The following is a 5,908-nucleotide window of genomic DNA, read 5'->3' as shown; positions in this document are numbered from 1 at the left end:
ACGGTCAATTAAAGACATTCGCTTCATAATATAAGTTTTGTTACAGTAGAAAAGTTAATCATGAATTATCTAACTTTCCAGTTGTTTCCGTACAATATGACTAAAATCTTGATGATAATTTTCTAATTAGTTCTCTTTTTTTAGTGGCTTCTACTACAAAATTAGTCATTAGCAATGATTATTTTTTTTAACATGTTTTGATTGTTTTAACTCGTCAAGGTTTTCAAATAGATATTTTCATCTAGCATCCTAGTCAAGTTTATATTCCATCAGGGAATGTTGGATGGTGAGATGTTGACAGTGTCGACGTTCTGATAGAAGTTCCTTAGTTTAGTTTCATTTCTTTTTTTTTTCCTAACACTTCTTGAGTTGGTAATATTAAATGGAGAATTGGACAACATTTAATGACGAATACTCTTCTTTTAGACGTATAGAAGGGTTTTCTGGAATTAGGATAAAATGTTTTATGACCTAGTAAGTTTTATAGGTAAGATGTTTGTACTTAAGGAAAGTTTATTACTGAAAAAAAACGATAAGATAAAGAATATAAGAATATATATTTTTATGAATATTTTATTTGTGATATAATAATGAGCCTTTTGGATTCTTCGAAATATTTTTGATTGAAAGATATGAATGAGGAAATAATAAAATGTAAATGAGATGTTTGTAGTAAATTGGAAGCTAGAAGAATTTGTTTGAGTAACCGTAATCCTCGAACAGTTTTCCGTCGTTACAATCTTTTACGAATATTATACATAAAGACTCTTGCCAAGATAGTGCCCTAAGTAGTGAATTTGCTTCAGCAAGGATAACATAAGTGAATGACATATAAATTAACTATATTATTGATATAAAATCAATCTTAGTTTCAGAAATATTTTACCAAAAGCAAACAAAAGTTTTATACATTTATTTTTCAAAAGCAAACTTCTACGTTAGTTCGACAGTTTTCTATTTCAATTACGACAAATATATTTTTTTTTTTTATTTGAAGTTAAACCAAATTCCTTCAACTAACAATGACTAGAAGTAGCTAAATCCTACTAAATGTTAAAAAATGTCTCGATAATTTGGAATATTCCTTATTGCTTTATTCTATAACAATTACAATAAATAATTATATACTGTATGTTTGTATGTGTTAAGGTAATCCCAAAATGTAGTACATAGACTACACCTCAATCCTCGGCTCCTATATAGGTTATGCTGCCCAAGGCCACTTCTTCAATCATCCTGTTTTTATTTGATAATCTTTCCCACCCTCCGCTTCTTCTATCTTCTTGCTCCATTTCTATTTCCGTCCACATCGATAGCTCTCCGACAAATAGTCTCCTGACTTTTTCGTACCTACATACTCATCTCTGGAGAGAATATTTGTAGAGCCGGAAATAAATGTTGGTACTACAACTTAGTTATCATATTTTTTTTTTTTTTAATTTTCTCATTATGCCCAACAAATTGGGGCAAAACGTTGGGTTTTAGTAAATAGGTTTTTCTAGTTGTTTTATTTTTTATTATTATTTTTATGACTTCTTCAATTTTTTTTTTAAATTCGTTTTATTCATGTTTTATACTATAAAATAAAAGTTAATACCCTAGTATTAAAAACAGCAAAAATAGAATAATATTTTAAATATAAAAGATTATTAATTAATATATCATCTCTCGAAATTACTCCATGATAGAAACCATTAAAGTGATAAGTTTATTATTTATTTTGTTCTGTTATAGGAGTAAATGATATCAGTACCTGAGCCATTATCATTTCAGTACTTATAGTGTAGGTGAATCAAGAGAAAAATACGTTTCCTCATGGAAAAGCGAAAGTAGTTAATAGGATTTGATAAAATTAGTAATGGAGCATCTGTACACTAATCCCCAACCTTCCCCCCAAATTTAGGACAAATAAATTCCCAAGGATGAATTATTTCAGGGCTATAACTCATCCACTACTTGGCCTCTTGCTCCAGATGTTATCCACTCCTTTAAACATTAATTTAGCATAAGGTTTAGATAGCTTCGTATGTTTTTATTCTTTTAATGTTAAAGGTTAAAAAGATTGTGTAAACCAAGAGAATTTAACTTAGTAATGAAGACAAGGTTACTCTGTCGGTTGGGATGGCATCCAATATTAATGAGCATCCCTTAACGAGAAGGGGCAACGGTTTTCTGTTTCAACTATCGACACTTAGCCCTAATGTTTCTTGATAATTAATAATTAGTGCAATAGCGTTTCATAGAGTTATCAGCTATTGTTTACGTAAACACACATTTTATATAAGTAATTAACAATAATTGCAAATGCTTCTATTTGTGGACTTTATCTCTCTCATGCTAATCCATCCTATGGATTAATATTTTAGCGCCTTTGCTCATTGTAGTTATTTCACATATACAAATAAAAAAATTTAAAAAATATTTATCTATGAAATTTGAACTACATTATTTTTCGGAAAAAAAATTGACTAAATTATTTATTTTTTTTTTTTTACAATACGTAAAATCTAAAAATATAAAATAAAATCCTTATGAGGACGAAAAAAAAAATTTCTTTTCTTTCTTATTTTTTTAAGGTAATTAACGTTTAAAATAACCGAGAATTTTCAGTTACCATTTAGACCATTATTTCAACGGTAAATTATCATTTTTAATTTTAAATTATCTCCATCTTAATTTCCATTTCTGAAATTATTCAGATCTGATGGTTCCCAAAAAGATTTTGACATGGATATTAATACCTAAGATTGGGTCCTACGTTTCTAAACTAAAGATTAAATCCCTTTTGAGATAGCGCAGGAATTAGGCAACTTCATTCTAAGGTCAGTTTCTATAGTTGCCATGGATACTGTTGTTTCGTTCTTTCCCATACCTTAACTTATAGCACTGTGAAATATGAATACTACTCAAAGAAGAAGGGAATTAAGAGTGATACTTTAGTCTACTTGTTTCTAAATATGTAACGCTTGTTTGACCAGCAGGTTTTCACTGAAAATTCGTATTAAAATTCCTCGCTGTAAACCTGAAGTGATATTTTACGGCGGGGCAACGTGATTTCTTACTAGGCAAACAACAATTTATATTGAGTAACAACTTAAAACAGTCATAATGCAAGTGCAGCTTTACCTGTTGTGTGGTTTGATTAGACTTTATTGATATCGCTTATATTTCGAATGAATTAAACAGAAGAAAGAAACAAATCTAATGCCATAGTTCTTGCAGGGGTAAACTAGTAAATAAAAATGGTAATTGAGCCTAAAAATAAATAAAAAAATAATGTTTGTCCTTTTTTGATTTGGTAAACATTATTAAATAAATTTAAATTCAAATAAAAATTTACCTTTGTCAAAAGAAATTTATCAAAAAATAGGTTGTTAACATCTGAAAGAAACATAAAATTTGCAAATGACCAAAACAAGTATTGGCGCCCAATACGCTTCCTACAGAGGATGACAGCTACATCAATCACATCGGCCAATACTTTGTCAATACACCATCTCGTCTCTACTCCTCTCCGTATCTAAGCTTTATTTACTTTTACTCGAACCAGAAGTGTGTGGAGAGAGATTGTGTGAGAGAGGGAGGGAAATTTAAATATTTAAATGACTTCAAAAAAAGAAAAGAAACTCATTACGTACTTACTGAAAATAATATTTTAAAAATATAATAACCCATGCTTTTTGGTGGGAAGCAGAGGTACAAAAAACATATAAAGAATTTGCATTAGCTCTTCCCTTGAGAAATTTCGAGGATTAGAGACTAAAGAATGGAGCTTGAGAAATTAATGAGCTAAGGGAGTTAGGACTCCCAGCTTGCTAACTTTTGAGATATTTTAAATGTTTATAAAGATACCACTTCAAAATTCTTTATAATTTATTAAAGATCCCTTGGCCTAAGTTTATTGAGTCTGATACATTATGTATCACAATTGTAAATTATTATTTTGGAAATAATTAATTTGTAAGGTTTGATTAGTTGAGGAATAACGTAGATTAAATACACACTTTGTTTCCGTGTGATTAAAAATTAAACAAACAAAAACATTATTTCTCAACTCTGTCTTTCATTTATATACAATGAATACCGTATTCGCTCAAATAGTGGTCGATGTCGAATAAAAGTAGACTCCTTATTTTGGAAATAACTCTACATAGATTTCATACTTCTACATAGATAATTACATAGTATAATATATACATACATAATAGCTTAAACATATTGAGATGAATCTTTGAAGTTAGAATGAAAGGACAGAAATTAAAAGTACAAATGAGTTTTCTCACTCTTAAAGAAATTGTTATCTGGACATCCGGAGTTGAGCTTTGGGGCTCCACCAAACCATCAAATTCCTCCCGAATCCAATCCTTACAGTCAAAAATCCTTCGTAAAATCCTTAATGCTCCTTACTTTGTCACAAATCAAGTTATCCACCAGGACCTCAATGTCCCATATATTGCCGATTTGGCCAAAACCAGATACCATTCCTTCCATAATAAACTTCCCAACCATCCAAATCCACTTATTTCTAACCTGGTCTCCTTCATCACTTAATAATCCTCCTAGGCGCCTGAAAAGAAGATGGCCTAGAGATCTTATTCTCTAGAAATGTTATTGGAGTTCTACCAATGGATAGATTCTCAACATATTTGTATCATGTCACTATGTCACCTACAGCAAATTTACTTGTTGTATATATTTTTTATACAGTTGTAAATAACAAGTAAAGTAATTGAATTAAAAATGTTATTTATCTATTTCCATTATATGGTGTTTTTCCTTCAAATAGTTCAATAATTAATATTTAAATCACATTTGAACTATTTGAGAGGAAGATTTATAGCTCTGCAGTGGATACCAGGCCATGTTGGTATAAATAGTAATGAACAAGCTGACAAGTTGGCTAAGCTTGGTTGTGCAGAGAACCAGCCTGTTCTACCACTTTCATACATAACAGTAAAATCAACGATAAATTCTTATTGTAAGGACAGGACAAGCGTTAGACACAAAGTTTAAGCGGAAGGAAAGAAGTGGGAGAGCCTACTGCATAAGGATAAACAAATCCACTGAGAGAGTGCCTTGTTTTCGTCTAGTAACAGGACATGATTTGCTCCAAAAACACCTCCATTGACTTGGCATTGTAGATTCCCTGAAATATCCTCTATGCAACATGGGAGACATGGATGGAGACCATCTTTTAACTTGTATTGGTATAGAAGATCTTCGGCAGGATGCAGACCAACTAAGCGGAAAAGTAAAATTTTATTGAGCTGCTCAAGGGAAAATGGCGTAATAGCCCACTTCCTGTGGCGTAGGGAAAAAAACTATTTGAATGGATCAAATCGGAAAAACAAATAAATTGGTAAAATTAAAACTAATCTTTTTAGGTTGATTCTCGCAAACTAAAAAAGATTGCTTAAAGTTGGTGGTTAAACTTCCGGTTAAAGTTAGTGAAATGTTTAACCTTACAGTTTAACCTTACTAATAGGTTTAAACAGTGATTCCAGCAGTGTGCGCCGTGGTTCCCTGGGGCGCCGTCATAAGGGCGCCGCGAAATATTCAATTAAACAATTCGGTATTTTTCTTCGAATTTCCATTTCTCTAATTTTCGCACCAACAACCGTGTATGCTGATAAAATTCCAAGAATTTAGCAACATTCGAGTATTTAGAGGTAGGTGATTTTTAAACGGTTTTATTTAGCTCACCACGTTTGTTTTATTATTTATTCTTGGGTCAAATTTAGTAATTCAAATTTCACCCTCTTCCTGTCAACCGATTAATCTGAAATTTTGTATACACTTTGGATTTTGGTGACAATACAATTATGTTTATTCATTATCATTATAAATTCAAGATGGCCGCCGCTACAAAATGGCGGATAATTTATGTTTTATTAATCCCATCAATATG

The sequence above is a fragment of the Halyomorpha halys genome, unplaced genomic scaffold (genome assembly GCF_000696795.3).
Source record: "Halyomorpha halys isolate HHAL.00 unplaced genomic scaffold, Hhal_1.1 Scaffold1091.1, whole genome shotgun sequence".
NCBI lineage: Eukaryota > Metazoa > Arthropoda > Insecta > Hemiptera > Pentatomidae > Halyomorpha > Halyomorpha halys.
The sequence above is the reverse complement of the archived record's forward strand: the minus strand, read 5'-3'. Positions refer to the sequence as shown.